Source organism: Saccopteryx bilineata, chromosome 4 (genome assembly GCF_036850765.1).
Source record: "Saccopteryx bilineata isolate mSacBil1 chromosome 4, mSacBil1_pri_phased_curated, whole genome shotgun sequence".
Taxonomy (NCBI): domain Eukaryota; kingdom Metazoa; phylum Chordata; class Mammalia; order Chiroptera; family Emballonuridae; genus Saccopteryx; species Saccopteryx bilineata.
In genome coordinates, this window is record NC_089493.1 from 41,027,385 (window position 1) to 41,045,999 (window position 18,615).

At 39.3% G+C, this 18,615-nt stretch overlaps 1 protein-coding gene across 1 annotated transcript in view; it reads left to right on the forward strand.

Moving 5' to 3' along the window:
• Nucleotides 1–18,615, forward strand: part of RTN1 (reticulon 1) — a 213,250-nt gene that overhangs the window by 153,638 nt on the left and 40,997 nt on the right. The window lies entirely within an intron of this gene.

The window sequence follows — 18,615 nt, forward strand, 5'->3', positions numbered from 1 at the left end:
TCTATTAGTTTGAGCTTATTATGATATTTAAATCTTCTTTATACTTTTGCTAATTTTTGTTTGCTTGATATATGAGTTTCTGTGAAGTTTTTTTAACTTTCCAATTTTAATTTTTTTTTTTTTAAGTAAGTGAGAGGCAGAAAGGCAGAGACAGACTCCCACATACATCCCAATCAGGATACACCTGGTAAGCCAACTACCACGCAATGCTCTGCCCGTCTGGGCTGCTGCTCTGTCAACCAAACTATCTTAGTGCCTGAGGTGAGGCCCTGTACCCATTCTCAGAGCCTGGGGCCAATTTTGCTTGAACCATTCAAGCCATGGCTGTGGGAGGGAGGGGAAGAGGGAAAGAAGTGGGGAGGGGAGAATAAGCAGACCGTTGCTTCTCTTTTGTGTCCTGATCAGGAATAGAACCCAGGACTTCCACACATTGGGCTGATGCTCTACTGCTGGGCTAACTGGCCAGGGCCCTTCGAATTCTGATTAATCTATTCCACCCCACAGGTTGACCAATTATGCTTTCTATATTTTGAGAGTTGAGCCTGGGCCCCTCACGGTCAGTAAGCTCAGGGAGTGGTGAACAGAACGTCCTTCAGAGTGGGAAAACCTCTGCTTTTATGAGCTGGGCCTGATATTCCCTCCTGTCCCACCACCTCACTACCAGCCACCCACACCCTGTCATCCACATGTAGCACCACCAGCTGACCTTGCCTTTCTGGGAGCCTCTCTGCCCCTTCACCCTGGAGGTGGAAGGAATGCCCTGTCGCCACCCTGAGAGCTGGTATTGCTGTTTTTCTGCCTCTAGTTATCTACCCTAGGGCAGTAAAGGAAAAGAAGACTGGGGAACTCCATTGCAGTCCCTCCTCTGTGGGTGCCCATCCTCTCTGGACTGCTGTTTGCGGGCCACCCTGGAACACAACCACTCTCTCCCGTGGAGGGTTTCCCAGTTTATACGTGAGTTTCTGGGATCCATCAGCCTCCTTTCCCTTTCTGTGCCATCTCCAGGGTTGGATTCAGGAGTGGGAACAAACAGCTGGTGTAAGTTCACAATCTTATCAGGCTACTTTGTGCTGTATAATGAGTAATTTCCATATTCTACCTATAATTTGACCCAGAATATTGGGAGCTTGGCCATCAATGTGGAATATTGTATTAGAGGTTTAAGAATCTAACAGAAATTTTCTTTTCAACCTCAAGTTTTGAGGTTCTATGACACCATATGGCATTTTCTCAGTTTTGTAATCAATGTATTTCAATGTCTTCGCACCATGCAAATTTTCAAACTTATTTTCAGAAGCTTGCAATGAACATTTCTTAAAAGAGATATTAATTATTTTTAGTCATATGAAATATACTGTGATATGTTTCCGACTCAGAGGAAGAGTGCTGTGTAAATGTATGCGTGCACGCGTTTGCATGTACATCTGTTATTTCTTCCTTTCGTCCTTGTAATGCTTGTCAATCATTTACAGCCATTGGTAGTGATTTCTCCCTCCTACCCCACCTGTCCTGAACTATGGTTCTCCTTGTTTTCAGACAGATAATCTGCTGTATTTAATTGTCTTGCTAGCATTACCTTCACCGAGAGTGGATTATGATCAATATTTCATGAAGTTAAGAAAATCCTGATTTTAAACACTGGCCAGCTGAGGAATAAGAACCAAGTAACGAAACACCTGACTGAAACGCAAATGCCATCGATGGTGAAAGGCAGTCTTTAGACTTAGAGTGAGGGTTCAGTGCCAGCGGACCACTGGCTTTGAGATGCATCCTCTTAAAACAAATCCAGGTATGGAGAAAGGAGAGGGGACATGAAGAAGTCAGCTTGGTTCTAAGCGTGTTTGGAGTCTGACAGAAATCATTTTTCTATCTGTTGCCATGGAGCAGGCTACTACCTTTTCTGGCAGAGCTTGCTTACTGATTGTGGTATAGACCTTTGTTTGGATACTGGGTGATTCTTTCATTGTGGTACATTTTTTATACTAGCCTTGTCTGAACGTCCTCCAGGCAAAAGCAAGGGACAAGGAGAAAACCACTTCGGGCTGCAGCATCCCTATAGAGTGAAGGCATACTTTATACAAAACAGCCAAAACCAGGAGCGATATTCACTTAAACGAACATAGAAATGTCCATTAATATCCTAGTAAATATTCAAAAGGTGAATTGTGTGAAAACTGATCGTCAGGGTTGCTGTTGGTTTTTGCTGGTCCTCTGCTTCCACTCCTGCCCCCTGCAGGCGGCTCTCCGTCTGGCAGCTACACAAGTGTGATTCAGAGGAGGTCAGTGACCGGGCCACTCATCATCTTCCCAAAGCTCTCAGAATAAAATCGAGCTCCTTACTGTGGCTGAAATGACCCTATGAGATCTAATTTCTGCCTCATTTTCTGACCTTACTTTCTACCACTTTCCTCCTCGTACACCATTTCCAGCCATGCTGACCTTTCATGTTTTTCTAGATGACAAGTATGTTCCTGCCTAGCTTTCTACACTAGCTGTTACCTTTGCCCAGTGTTCTCTCCTTTCTTGATCTTTCTCGGCTGTTTCTACCTTGTTGTCTCTTCTTTTTTTTTTTTCTTTTCCCTTGTTGTCTCTTCTTAACCTATTGACACCTCCTTAGAGAGGCCTGTTGTTACTATTAATTCTAAGGTAGTTACCCGGCTAGTTGCTGGTACATTACCCTACATTAGTTTTCTGTCTAAAGTAGGTAATTGGACTCTTGGGGAGCCAGCAGGGTTCCGTTATATCAAGGGTCCCCAAACTACGGCCTGCGGGCCGCATGCGACCCCCTGAGGCCATTTATCCGGCCCCCACCACACTTCCAGAAGAGGCACCTCTTTCATTGGTGGTCAGTGAGAGGAGCATAGTTCCCATTGAAATACTGGTCAGTTTCTTGATTTAAATGTACTTGTTCTTTATTTTAAATATTGTATTTGTTCCCGTTTTGTTTTTTTACTTTAAAATAAGATATGTACAGCCTGACCTGTGGTAGCACAGTGGATAAAGCATCGACCTGGAAATGCTGAGGTCGCTGGTTTGAAACCCTGGGCTTGCCTGGTCAAGGCACATATGGGAGTTGATGCTTCCAGCTCCTCTCTCTCTGTCTCTCTCTGTCCCTCTCTGTCTCCTCTCTAAAATGAATAAATAATAAAAAAAAAATTTAAAATAAGATATGTACAGTATGCATAGGGATTTGTTCATAGTTTTTTTTTATAGTCTGGCCTTCCAACGGTCTGAGGGACAGTGAACTGGCCCCCTGTGTAAAAAGTTTGGGGACCCCTGCATTATATAATACATGGAGGTCCTGCCTCTCCGTATTAAAGAAGTATTGGAAATTTTATGCAGGACACCTTGATTTTCATGTAGTAGCAAAATCTTATACTAAAGAAAAATTTAGAATCCTTAAATATTAATGCTGGGCAGAAATTTAGAGAATTGTTATCAACCTTCTTCACTTTAAAAGTGAAGAAAACCAAACAAAGATATTAAGTGACTTTCCCAATAGTTAGAATTGATTTATAGCAAAACCAGGAATAAATATGTATTAATAAATCAACAAACAGTTGTAAAATATAAAATTTGGATAAATTTTTACCACCAAAGTAAAAAACAGAAACTAAACAAGAGGAATGGGGTGGAGTGAGAAAGACTTTAAGTTTCTTTTAAAGACATACTCTAATTAAAACTCAGAGTCTTTCCCAAATGTATGATTATACCATTGCAAACTAAACATACACTACATATTTTGTTTCATTCATTATGAACCTTAAATGCAGAAGCTTTCTTAGCCCATGAAAGTCAATCAATAAAATTACTTTTTAGTGGCTACTCAAAGCACAATACTTGATGATAAAAAATGACACAGAGGCTACAAAACACTAGAGTAGATTCATAGTGAACGGAGTTGGCTTTGACAAGAATAGAAAACCGAGGAGAGCAAATTAGATGGGTCATCACTTTTCTTTCATGGTAGACAAAAGCCAAAAACACTTTTCTGACTAATAAGGTCAACTACATGAAACCAAAGGGATTAAAGAACTAAGAGAGTAATTCTAAAGAAAGAGAAAGGAGCCCTTCAAGGGACTGACTATTGAGCTAGCATATCTAATCTTTCAGGAAATAGAAATGAATAAACAGATTTGTAGCTTGGCTCACCTGGTTTGAGGAACAAAGAAAGTTTTCAGAAGTTGTGGTAAAACTCATCATTTGTGACATTCAATCTTATAGTGAATGGACCTCAGGATAGTATATTGGAAAGTGTTTTGAGACTAGCCAGAGACAACTCAACCCAGCTTCTTTCAATTTTCTGAAAGGAAGAAATTCTAGTCTTCAATGCTGAATAAATTGATAAAGATTTCTGTTGAATCCATCTCATTTCAAATCTGCAAATATATTTTTCATTTTAACCATACTACAAATGTGCAGTTTTTTACTTTCCCTATCCTCAGGTGATTTGGAAATATTTAGATTAAAAAAAAAAGGTCGTAGTATTAATTCATGAAAATTTATACCACCTTTGTACATTTTAAAACTGAATAATTAATGTATTTATTCAGTGAAAAAAAACTTGGATGCCAATTAGTGATTTCCAATAGAAACAGAACATGAGATGGAATTTAGAACTAGTATCAGTATAAAACAAAAAAAAATGCCATAGTAAGAAAAAATGGGGTTTACAGATTCATATATCCACCACAGAGTGTATGTCATCAAATATTTTGTCATTTGGCTTTTTAAATATTAATCAAGAATCCAAATGTCACTGCCTTAGCTATAAATCAAATCTCTACTCTTTTCTCTTGCTGGTATCCTTAACTGCTGATAACCTCAAAAGAAAGATTTTTATCAGGCATATCAGTGCATCGTAGATTAGATAACAGTTTTTTTAGAAGGAGACTACAATGGGACTGAATATATTCCCTCCTATCAGTCACTTTTATTATAGGATTATGAGGGAATTCAGAAATTATCCACTCATATTCCCAAAGCACCTTTAAAGACTGCTGAACCACGTTCTCTCTGAACACAGTTGATCTTACTTTTGCCATGTTCTGAGGATACAAAGGTGATTACAATTGTAAAGCCAGTAGCCACGGCCACCATCACAGCTGCCTGGCCAATGCAGGTTCGCATTTGATTCGGACAGACGGTAATGAAACAATGGAGCCAAGAACTGGTGGGCCATTAGCTTTAATCCTAGCATGCACCCAGCAGGCAAGAAATACACACAGTGGGAAAACACTTCCCTTTCCATTCAGGGCTCCCAAAGCCACTGACTTATCCGAGTTTTCCTAGAATCAAAGGTTTGTACCTCACCAGCCTTATTCACCTCTGTTCCCCATCTCCTTCTCTCTGCACAAACTGGCTTCTCTTTCAGCATTCTGCCATCTTGGCTGCTTCTCCTCTCTTCTACATGGCCTTTCTCTGCTCTCCTCCATCATGGGCTCCTTTGCCCCATTTTATAGTGTAAAAATCAAAACCTTTCATCCAATATACAAACAAGGAAGTCTCTGATACAAAGTCACTTATCTGAGGCATAATGGGATTCCTCATGAGAGTGCACCACCCCCTATTATGCAATAGTCAAGGGTATGGGGAAAAGCTTAGTTTTAAAACTAAGCCTTAGGCTATAATGACTTTGCCAGCCTACAGCCTGTGTCCCACACCCAAAGCAAGCAAACATATATGTCATATTTAAAAACTTATTTGACCAACATTGAACCAGTCCCTCCCCTCTAGCAATTCAGAGTAGTGAATAACAAACGTCAGTAAAGGTGATGAGAGTCCCTCTGCGGGCAGAGATAGTCCATATATACCCAACAGCCAGCACAGTGCATGCATGGTCCTGGATTCTTAGCCAATTTTGATTGGATAACTAAAGTATTGTGTGAATATGTGCAGGAAACAGTGATGCCACGGAGGAAGGGAACGAGAGTGATGGAACCTTGAGCTAAGTCAAGGAAACTGTAGGTTGCAGAGTGGTGGAGAGCATGAGAGGGTTCCAGTTGAAGAGAAGAGTACCTGCAGAGCCCCCAGAGGGGGCCGGAACATGAGGGTTCAGAGAACAAGGCTAGTTCTGATTTCTTGAAAAGTTAAGTCAGGGGGGAAGTCATGGGAGATGAAATGGGGCAGGTCAGAAGGAGCCAGGTCAGGTAGGGCGTGCTACGGAGACCTCTAGCTTCTTAAAGGGGCTACCATGATCAGAGTTGCATTCTAGATAGATTTCTCCACAGAAAGGATCAACTGGCAATTAAGAGGATGTTTAGAAAATTATATCAGAAAACCCAGTGAGTGATGATGAGGGTCTAAACTCTAAACCAAAACAGAAGCAGAATTTGAGAAAGATTTGGGAAGTAGAAATCAAGGTGTGAGCATGGGTCCGAAGGGGGCCGTGGGAGAGGATGAAGAGCCTGATGTGATCCTTGTGCTCTGATTGTGCTGATTTCGTTGTGAGAACACAGTGCCAAGAGAAGGTGATGAAGGAAGGAAGAGTCCGTAGGTGCCACTGAGATGTTCAGGAAGACACATATAGTCAGAAGTTAGTGGACTGTAGTCAGAAGTCTGGAACTCAGGAGCAAGGTCCAGGCTGGAGATAGAGTTGGTAAAGGAGACCCCCACTGAGTTCCTTCCCCCTTCCACCTTGTAGGTAGGACACAACGAGAAAGTACCAGCTCTGAACCAGAAAGATGGTTCTCACCAGAATGAGACCATGCTGGTGCCCTGACCTTGAATTTTCAGCCCCTAGAACTGTAAGAGATTGCTCCTGTTTATTAGCTACCCAGCCTGTGATCTTTGGTTAGAGTAGCCCAAACAGACTAAGATAAAAGGTATAAACATTTTAAGGCTCCTATTGCCAAATTGCTTTTCTAGAAAGATGATATAAATTTACACTTTGATCAGCATATAATAAAGCCTGTATGTGGGATCACTGGGAAATTGGGAATTGGAATTATTCAACTTTATTGATTCAGTGAATATACCGATTAGTTCCAATTAGTGTAAACGAACGTGGGTTTATTTTAAAAATCATTACTGTTTCTTTGCTTATTTAACCTTTAGGCAAGAGAATCTTAAAATGTAGTTCAGAGCAGGATACATTCTGTACATCTTGCATGGTCATGGAGATTGGAAATGCTTCTCTAAAAGAAAGAAACAAAATGTTTCTCTAATTGGTATCACTAGGAAGAGGGTTTGTTATGGAAATGCTTCTCTAAAAGAAAGAAACAAAATGTTTCTCTAATTGGTATCACTAGGAAGAGGGCTTGTTATTTTATTTTTAGTAAAGTCAAGCAGTATTTAGCAATAATTGTCTATTTTGGAAGGTTTTATGGCTTCTTAAAAACAAACAAACAAAAAAACCCAGAAAATGTCCCATTTATTTATTCAAGAGCAAAGCTTGTAGGAGACAGTAACCAAGGGCTATATTGCTAACTTGATTGTTCTGGAAAGAGTTTTGCTCAGTTACCATGGTGATAGGTGCCATGGAAATAGACACACTTGGCCAGATGTATTGTGCATGCTTTGAGTTGTGAGGGCAGCAGTTGCAGCGAACATTTTATTGTTGCTACATTGCAGAGGCTGTACAATATAACAAGGCTTTTTGAGAGTCTGTTGATTAGTCTGACCTAGATTTCTTTTTTAAAGGTTCTATTTAAAATAAAAATAACAAAAACCCTCTTAGACCTAACGTGGAATGAGAGCAGATGCAAAGAAGAGAGCTATTCTCTTCACCATCTTTGAAGAGAATAGCTAGTCTGTGTGGAAGCTCTAGAAAATTATATGCTATTACAAAGAACTTGAACTTTGAAGTCTCGGTGGCACCAGGTGATAGGCAGAATGTGAATGATTTAAATTTATAAATCAACCCCAGACTTTAACCAAGCAGTTCATTGGTCAGTTCAGTAGTTTCCTAAATGACCATGTGAAATTATTTATGGATGACTAGTATTAGTATCTATTTTGTTCCCTGCTTTTTTCACTGCTCAGCCCCCTTTAACAACCCTACGAGGTACATACAATGGGTACTACAACCATGTCCATTCCATTATGACAGAAATTAAGGCGGAGAAGAAACGAAAACCAGGTGGTCTCAGCTGAGATGGTTGAGGCTGGCATTGATAAAATTTAGAGCCCCAGTCCCCAGCCTTATTTTACAAACATTGATACAGTGACAAAGGTAAACCTAAATGAAAGGGTGTATGGGTTATCATCGTGGCTCTCTTTAATAGATCCTGCAGTTGAGCTCAGCACTGTTGTTTACTCTTGGAGCACCTATGCAATGCCTAATGATTATGGGGAAAATCCAGAAAACTCCGCCCATTCATACCAGACCACCCTGACAATTACACTAAAACATGATACTCAGTTCCTTGAGTGAAGGATTACATTGGCCTTTTTTCTACTAGGTTCCTATCTGTTCCAAGTCTTTCCCAAATAACATTCTCCCTCACAGTTCAATCTCTCACTTTCCAAATCCCAGAAAACAAGAAGGTCCAGATGCTATTCCTTGTATTTTTAATTCACTATTGAACTCCAAACCTAAATAGATTTCTATATTAGACTTTGCACCTATGGTTATGGTTCTTAACCGTCTTATGTGCATAAGAATGACCTCTGGAGCCTGTTAAAATGCACATTTCCAGCCCCCCCCCACTCTAACTCAGTAGGCCTGGGGCGGGGAGGGGGGGGAGGCAGGAGGCTGCATGTTAACCAGCTCTTCTGATGCCACTGAAGCAGGTGGTCTGTGGGTTGCACTTTGACACCCGAGAGTTAGCTTGTCAGTCTGTTGGAGCCTCATCCAAACCCCCGATCCTGGGGACAAGAGGAGGTTGGGGAACTGGCACTAATGCGAAGGAAGGCCTGTGCCTCTCTGTACCCGGGAGCCCAGCAAGAGCCTTCCACCCTTGAGGTCCCACCACGTGCTGTGTCCCAGACTGGATCTGTCTAGAGTGAAAGTAAATAGACTTAGATCCTAGTAATAGGCAGAGAGACTTTTATTTTTTATTTTTTTTTTTAATAATTTTATTTTTTTAATGGGGTGACATCAATAAATCAGGATACATATATTCAAAGATAACAAGACCAGGGTATCTTGTCGTTCAATTATGATGCATACCCGTCACCCAAAGTCAGATTGTCCTCTGTCATCTTCTATCTTGTTTTCTTTGTGCCCCTCCCCCTCCCCCTTTCCCTCTCCCATTCCCCCCTCCCCCCCCGTAACCACCACACTCTTATCAATGTCTCTTAGTTTCACTTTTATGTCCCACCTACGTATGGAATAATGCAGTTCCTGGTTTTTTCTGATTTACTTATTTCGCTTCGTATCATGTTATCTAGATCCCACCATTTTGCTGTAAATGTTCCGATGTCATCATTTCTTATGGCTGAGTAGTATTCCATAGTGTATATGTGCCACATCTTCTTTATCCAGTCATCTATTGACGGGCTTTTTGGTTGTTTCCATGTCCTGGCCACTGTGAACAATGCTGCAATAAACATGGGGCTGCATGTGTCTTTACGTATCAATGTTTCTGAGTTTTTGGGGTATATACCCAGTAGAGGGATTGCTGGGTCATAAGGTAGTTCTATTTTCAGTTTTTTGAGGAACCACCATACTTTCTTCCATAATGGTTGTACTACTTTACATTCCCACCAACAGTGGATGAGGGTTCCTTTTTCTCCACAGCCTCTCCAACATTTGCTATTACCTGTCTTGCTAATAATAGCTAATCGAACAGGTGTGAGGTGGTATCTCATTGCTGTTTTGATTTGCATTTCTCTAATAGCTAAAGAAGATGAGCATCTTTTCATATATCTGTTGGCCATTTGTATTTCTTCCTGGGAGAAGTGTCTGTTCATATCCTCTTCCCATTTTTTTATGGGATTGTTTGTTTGTTTGTTGTTGAGTTTTATGAGTTCTTTGTATATTTTGGATATTAGGCCCTTATCTGAGCTGTTGTTTGAAAATATCATTTCCCATTTAGTTGGCTTTCTGTTTATTTTGTTATCAGTTTCTCTTGCTGAGCAAAAACTTCTTAGTCTGATGTAGTCCCATTCATTAATTTTTGCGTTCACTTCTCTTGCCATTGGAGTCAAATTCATAAAATGCTCTTTAAAACCCAGGTCCATGAGTTGAGTACCTATGTCTTCTTCTATGTACTTAATTGTTTCAGGTCTTATGTTTAGATCTTTGATCCATTTTGAGTTAATTTTTGTACAGGGGGACAAACTGTAGTCCAGTTTCATTCTTTTGCATGTGGCTTTCCAGTTTTCCCAGCACCATTTATTGAAGAGGCTTTCTTTTCTCCATTGTGTGTTGTTGGCCCTTTATCAAAAATTATTTGACTATATATATGTGGTTTTATTTCTGGACTTTCTATTCTGTTCCATTGGTCTGAGTGTCTATTTTTCTGCCAATACCATGCTGTTTTGATTGTCGTGGCCCTATAATAGAGTTTGAAGTCAGGTATTGTAATGCCTCCAGCTTCATTCTTTTTCTTTAGGATTGCTTTGGCTATTCGGAGTTTTTTATAGTTCCATATAAATCTGATGATTTTTTGCTCTATTTCTTTAAAAAACGTCATTGGAAGTTTGATGGGAATTGCATTAAATTTGTATATTGCTTTGGGTAATATAGCCATCTTGATTATATTTATTCTTCCTAGCCAAGAACAAGGTATATTCTTCCATCTCATTATATCTTTTCCGATTTCCCTTAACAATGGTTTATAGTTTTCATTATATAAGTCCTTTACATTCTTTGTTATGTTTATTCCTAAGTATTTTATTTTTTTTGTTGCAATCGTGAAGGGGATTATTCTTTTGAGTTCCTTCTCAGTTGTTTCATTGTTGGCATATAGAAAGGCTATTGACTTCTGAATGTTAATTTTGTATCCTGCGACCTTACTGTATTGGCTTATTGTTTCTAGTAGTCTTTTTGTGGATTCTTTGGGGTTTTCGATGTATAGGATCATATCATCTGCAAAAAGTGATACCTTTACTTCTTCTTTTCCGATATGGATGCCTTTTATTTCTTTGTCTTGTCTGATTGCTGTGGCGAGAACCTCTAGTACCACATTAAATAAGAGTGGAGAGAGTGGACAACCCTGTCTTGTTCCTGATTTAAGGGGGAAAGCCTTCAGTTTAGTGCCATTTAATATGATGTTAGCTGATGGTTTATCATATATGGCCTTTATCATGTTGAGATATTTTCCTTCTATACCCATTTTGTTGAGAGTCTTAAACATAAAATTGTGTTGTATTTTATCGAAAGCCTTTTCTGCATCTATTGATAAGATCATGTGGTTTTTGTTCTTTGTTTTGTTGATATGGTGTATTACATTAACCGTTTTACGTATGTTGAACCATCCTTGAGATTCTGGGATGAATCCCACTTGATCATGATGTATTATTTTTTTAATATGTTGTTGTATTCGATTTGCTAGTATTTTGTTTAGTATTTTAGCATCTGTATTCATTAGAGATATTGGTCTGTAGTTTTCTTTTTGTGTGCCATCCTTGCCTGGTTTTGGTATGAGGGTTATGTTGGCCTCATAAAATGTGTTTGGAAGTATTGCTTCTTCTTCAATTTTTTGGAAGACTTTGAGTAGAATAGGAACCAAGTCTTCTTTGAATGTTTGATAAAATTCGCTGGTATAGCAGTCAGGGCCTGGACTTTTATTTTTGGGGAGGTTTTTAATGGTTTTTTCTATTTCTTCTCTACTAATAGGTCTGTTTAGGCTTTCTGCTTCTTCTTGACTCAGTCTAGGAAGTTTGTATTGTTCTAGGAATTTATCCATTTCTTCTAGGTTGTTGAATTTAGTGGCATAAAGTTTTTCATAGTATTCTACAATAATTCTTTGTATATCTACAGTGTCCGTGGTGATTTCTCCTCTTTCATTTTGGATTTTGTTTATATGAGTTCTTTCTCTTTTTTCCTTGGTAAGTCTTGCCAAGGGTGTGTCAATTTTATTGATCTTTTCAAAGAACCAGCTCCTTGTTCTATTAATTTTTTCTATAGTTTTTCTGTTTTCTAATTCATTTATTTCTGCTCTGATTTTTATTATCTCCTTTCTTTGGCTGGTTTTGGGTTGTCTTTGTTCTTCTTTTTCTAGTTCCTTAAGGTGGGAAGTTAAGTGGTTCACTTGGGCTCTCTCTTGTTTGTTCATATATGCCTGAAGTGATATGAACTTCCCTCTTATCACTGCTTTTGCTGCATCCCATAGATTCTGATATGTCGTATTGTCATTTTCATTAGTCTGTATAAATCTTTTGATCTCTGCACTTATTTCTTCTTTGACCCATTCATTTTTTAAAAGTATGTTGTTTAGTTTCCACATTTTTGTGGGATTTTTTTCCTCTTTTTTGCAGTTGAATTCTAGTTTCAAGGCTTTATGATCAGAAAATATGCTTGGTACAACTTCAATTTTTCTGAATTTGCTGATGTTGTTTTTGTGGCCCAACATATGGTCAATTCTTGAGAATGATCCATGTACACTGGAGAAAAATGTATACTCAGTCACTTTGGGATGAAATGTCCTGTAGATGTCTATCATATCCAGGTGCTCTAGTGTTTTGTTTAAGGCCACTATGTCTTTGTTGATTCTCTGTTTGGATGACCGATCTAGAGCCGTCAGCGGTGTATTGAGGTCTCCAAGTATGATTGTATTTTTGTCAGTTTTTGTTTTAAGGTCAATAAGTAGCTGTCTTATATATTTTGGTGCTCCTTGGTTTGGTGCATATATATTAAGAATTGTTATGTCTTCTTGATTCAGTGTCCCCTTAGCCATTATGAAATGGCCATTTTTATCTTTGAGTACTTTTCCTGTCTTGTAGTCAGCATTATCCGATATGAGTATTGCTACACCTGCTTTTTTTTGGATGTTATTTGCTTGGAGTATTGTTTTCCAGCCTTTCACTTTTAATTTGTTTTTATCCTTGTTACTTAGATGAGTTTCCTGTAGGCAGCATATAGTTGGATTTTCTTTTTTAATCCATTCTGCTACTCTGTGCCTTTTTATTGGTGAGTTTAATCCGTTTACATTTAGTGTAATTATTGATACTTGTGAGTTCCCTATTGCCATTTTATATCTTGCTTTCTGTTAGTTTTGTGTCTTGTTTGATCCTTCTCTTTCGTTTTTCTATCTTTTGTTTTTATTTGGTTGTATTCCATACATCTTTCCTCTGTTGCTATCTTTTTTATCTCATGTGCTTCTGTGGTGGTTTTTTCAATGGTGGTTACCTTTGAGTAATGAAAAGGGTCCCTACCCTGTTCATTGTAGCAAACTATTTTGTGAGTACTTTTGCACTCCATTGTCCTTTGCTACTGTTAATCTCCATCTTCTCCCCCTCTTTCTTTTTGTTGTTGTCACAGTTTAAATTTGGTTTTATTGTGTTCTTCTTGGAGCTTTTACTTGTGGCTCTGTTTTTTTTTTGTTCTTTGTATCTGATTGGAGAACCCCCTTTAGTAATTCCTGGAGTGGGGGTTTTCTGATGATAAATTCCCTCATCTTTTCTGTATCTGTGAATGTTTTTATTTCTCCTTCATATTTGAAGGATAGCTTTGATGGGTATAGTATTCGTGGCTGAAAGTTCCTCTCTTTCAGGACTTTAAATATTGGGGTCCACTCTCTTCTAGCTTGTAGAGTTTCTGCTGAGAAATCTGATGATAATCTAATGGGCCTTCCTTTATATGTTGTATTCTTCTTTTCCCTGGCTGCCTTGAGAATTTTTTCTTTGCTGTTGGTTTGTGTCAATTTCATTATGATATGCCTTGGAGTAGGTTTGTTGGGGTTAAGAAAACTCGGTGTTCTGTTTGCTTCTTGAATTTGAGGCTTTAGTTCTTTCCACAGGCTTGGGAAGTTCTCATCTATTATTTGTTTGAGTATGTTCTCCATTCCATTTTCTCTCTCTTCTCCCTCTGATATACCTATTATTCTTATGTTATTCTTTTTGATGGAGTCAGATAATTCTTGTAGGGCTATCTCATTTTTTTAAATTTTTTTTTGTTTTTTTTTTTTGTTTTTTTTTGTTTTTGTTTTTTGTTTTTGTTTTTGTTTTTTTTTGTTTTATTTTTGAGTCTCTTTCTTCTTCGGCAGAGAGACTTTTAAAAGACAACAAGCCTTTAGTATCCACAGAGGAGGCACGGGATAGAAGAACAGGGATGCGGCAACCTGCAACCTGACTAATGGCTTCCTGAGCTGGTGAGTCCTCTGTCCTTGCCTAAGGGTTTCAGTCAATTTCCTTCTCCCAGATTGTGGAAGCCAGAACACACATCAAACAAAGACCTGGCTCCAGCCTTTTACAGAAATGAAGCGTTTTGTAAGTCATGGGAGCTTCTTTCTTGCTGGTGGGAAGGCCTGGCTGGAGTAGCTGAGCTGGGCCACTTAAGCCTTAACACGCAACCCTTACCTAAAATTGTATGGAAAAGATCCCTTTCCTCGTTCCGCATGCACCCCTCATGGCTGCCTAAGCTTTGGCAGCCTTGCAAATCTTCTTGGAGCTCAGGGCAGAGCCCAGACTTGTCCCCTTAGCTTGTTTTCCGGGGCTTACATGACACCATGATCCTTTCTTTGGCAACTCAAGTGAAGTTCTCTATCTCTGGCCACAGTACTGGAAGTCACGGTTGTAAATAGCTTAAACTATTTTTCCAAAGTGCTTAGAATAGCATTTAGATGCCAAGATACTTGGGTGGGAAAAGGATGTTATTTTTGTCAGAAATACTATTTAAGGGGATTGTTCTAACAGTAAAAGACAGAAACGGGCCATATGTTTTGCTAGGAAATTTCCTTGCCAAGCTAAAATCTATGTGACTGCCTTACGTGAGCCTGTAGCTCGTTTCCCACTTTCTTTTAAATGAGGGCATGGTTCTGAGTTAGGACCACATCTGGAAGCTGGGCGGATGCATGAGCCTGGCCAAGTGCTTTGAATTGACTCAAGAAAAAGCCAACAGGGGCTTTATTTGTCCCATCTACCTATGGAAGCCAGGTCCTTATCTTCCTTCAGCAGAATAATTAGAACCACCTCAATCATCTCCCACCACAGGGCCAGGTTTTTGTTTGATAGTTTTGTTTCAGTGATTCAAAATCTTCAGTATTAATATCAATCTTTTGTTTCATTTCCTTGTACATCATACTCTAGCCACTTAATGCAGAATTTGACTCCTTGAGCTACATTTCAAATTCTAAATCTTCATGCCTTCTAAAAAAAGATTTTTTTCCTTGTGTCTTTATTGCTTTTATTCTGAAATTATAACCACTGTTTCCTCATTGATCAGAGCAATGAGGGACCATCATCCATGGAAAAAGGTGTCTTCAATAACCTACAATAAAAACCAAATGGAGACATTTGCTGGTTAGAAGCTGAGAAAAGTCAAGCCGATAATACTTTTTTAATAAATTCAAAGACATAACAACCATGAATACATCAAATCAACATTACTTAAATATTGGCACCCATGGGTATGTTCTTTACAGAAGGACTCAAAGACTGGGATTCTGGGAGAAAGGGGTCAGAAGGCATGTCAGAGGGAGAAAGAGCAAGACCTGAAGGCAAGCCTGAGGTGGAGCCAGGCCCCCTCTGCCAAGGAAGCGTGGACGAGAGCAGTGGAGGGGTGCAGCAGGGGTCTGTGACGAGCTGTGCCTTCCTAAGTAGGGTGTGGTGAATCCGATGGATTTTTGCCCATTATCTGAACTCATAATGCCTTTCCAAAAAACTCTTCTCTGGCCTGCTCACCTTAGCTCGTAGAGAATAAGCGTCACTGAACCTCCTCACTTTTCTATGCTGTGGTTATTTATTTTGTTTCATGGATTTAAGAGCTAGTGGTTCACTGTTTTTTGTTTCTTTGTTTCTTTGTCTTTTTTTTCTCAGTGCTTAAAAATGAACTGAAGAACTTGTTGAAAAGCAAATTCTAAGGCCTCATTCCCAACGATTCTTATTTGTTTAATCAGTGATGGACCCAGAAATGTTCATTTTTAATGAATACTCCAAGAGATATTAAAGCCGATAGTTCAGCAGAGCTACACCCCTTTGCTGCCTTTCACCTCCATCCTTCATTCTGTCCTGCCTCCTGTTGGCATTTTTCCAGCATGTGCCGTGTTTGGGCATGTGTCCTTTGCCCTGAAAAGTCTTTTCCTGTCATCAGTTAGCTGGGTTCTCTCTTGGGCTTCTCATAGAATCTTATTATTGTTTTATTTTGGGGGGAGGGAGTCAAACTCTGACTTCTCTCTCAGGCCATAAAACTTCTGGTAATTAATCGCACCTGTTTCCTGATTGCTGCCACTGCAGTTACAAATGGGGATGAGGATAGCTTCCAGATCATTTCTATGCCATAGAAAATAAACATTAGCATTTGCTATATAATGGAATCTTCTGAGGACCTGGCATGTACAGGAGACATTGATTCATCAGTCTGTATGGTCTCTGCAAAAAACTAGCTAAATTACTCCTTCCACTTAACAGTTGAAGACGGTTGGTAATAAGTGCATATGCCAATGTAAACTTTTCCCCAACTAACCCTGATTTAGAAAATTTACTTGGGGTACAGGGGAGGAGGTTGGGGGAAGGGTATAAAGAGGGCAAATATAAGGTGACAGAAAATGATTTGACTTTGGGTGATGGGTATACAACATAATCAACAGTTCTAATGCTATAGCAATCTTTACCTGAAACAGTAAAAAAGAATGAAAGAAAATTTAGTTAATGGATATTTATAGACTAACTGCTGTATGTCAGGCACTGTACTAGGTGCTACCAACACAGTGATGAACCTGCCCTTTTGAAGCTTATAGCCTAGTTGGAAAGTAGACAAGAAGACAAATGGGGATTATGGGTACGTACATAATGGCACGTAACCCAGTACTGAATGGAGGAAGGAGGTGGGGCTATCAGGGACGCATCTTGGAAAACTAAAAGTTAAATAGGACTAAAGGTCTGAAAAGGGACTAAATATGTTAACCTTACATCATTCCTTCATGGCTGGTTTTATTTAAAGCAAAATTAGAGAATTTTCTTGTGATTTTATAGTAATTATAAAATTACAATAACAAATAGATCATAAAAATAATCCAGTTAACTGAGGATCTCAAGTGTTGGAATTGGGCCTTTTGAGTTTAAATTCAAACTCTACCACTTATATATGTGACTTCAGACAAGTTACTTAACCTCTCCAAGTCTTAGGCTCCTCATTATAAAGCAGAACGAATCATCCCTAAATCACAGGATTGTTGTAAGAACTAAACATGCTGACATGAAAAAGAATCTAGTACAATGCCTGGAATGTAGTAAATGCTCAATAAATTTTAGTGTTCTTTCTACAACTCCTGTAAGTCTCAAATAATTAAGTGGGTTTTTTTTTTACTTTAATTAGTCTCTTGATTCCCAAATTAACATTCTGGTTTCTTGTTGAGCACTCTGACTTTTGCCTCTGAATTCCTTGGCATCAAACGCTTTGCGATAGGATCCCACTTTCCCTTTTCTCTCTTCCCACCCTCTTCTGCACCCAGTCTTTGTGTGACTTAGGTCGCTTACCCTGCATGACACCACTTCCTCCAGGAAACCTTCCCTGATCTTCTCTCACCGTATCTTGGTTAGCCAGCCCTCTCATGTGCACCCTGACTCCTTGTCCTTTCCCTGGGATGGTGCCTCTCCCTGCCTAGGAGAATCGTGTGTGTCTACATCTGCACTCCGGCAGGCTACACAGCCTCATGTGTGACTTGCTCACCGTTTTATGTCTAGCACCTAAAGGGAAGCCTGGCCAATGATAACTTTCAGTAAGTATTTGTGAAGGAACAAAGGAAATTTGTCAATGTTCCCCTAATTTTAGGGGAAGAATGTATTTAGTACCTGTATCCTAGCCTTTTTGGGCTCCCTGTTATAATTTTTTACAAACCACTTTTCTTTCTGTCTTTAACCATTTGCAGTATTTGAAGTACTTCTTATCTACCTCTCTCTCCTTCCCCCTTTATGCCCAAATATATTCTCTGTTGTTTGCATCTTTCCATTTAAGATTATTCATGTTCAGTTGCTTTCTTTTCACAGTATGAAGCTATGAATTTCTTCCAATGTGAAAAGAACTTTCAGTAAGATGATGTTTTACTATTTTAAATACCACAGACACACACCCCCTTTATGTCTGCATTTTCTTCGGGTGCCAGTTGTTAGTTTCTCTGGTAATAATCCCCCTGTCCAAAGTATTTTTAGGGATTGGCAATTTTTTATCCATCATTAAAGTAGCTCTTCCTCTTTCCATCTCTGTGCTCCTTACTCTGTACCAGAAACCAAATATTTGAAATGAATTGTATTATCATCTGCATTGCAATTAAATTTCTGCCTCCCAATTGTTGATGAACACCTGTACTTGATTCATCTTTGTTTCTTCAGCACCTAGCACATGCGTGGGACAGTGGCCTATTAAGTTAAAATGTGGGAAGTTGTCTGGTGCAAACATGTTTTTCCACTCTAGTAAAGGCGCCATGTTGGTAACACGGGACCTTGCTCTGCTGTCCAGCTGGGTTAGATGACAGCCAACAGGCTCTGATGAGTATAACCTTGCTTTTTAAAATGTCTATTCATGTCTATTTATCCCCTATGGACCCCCAATCATAGAAAATAAGGCTGTTA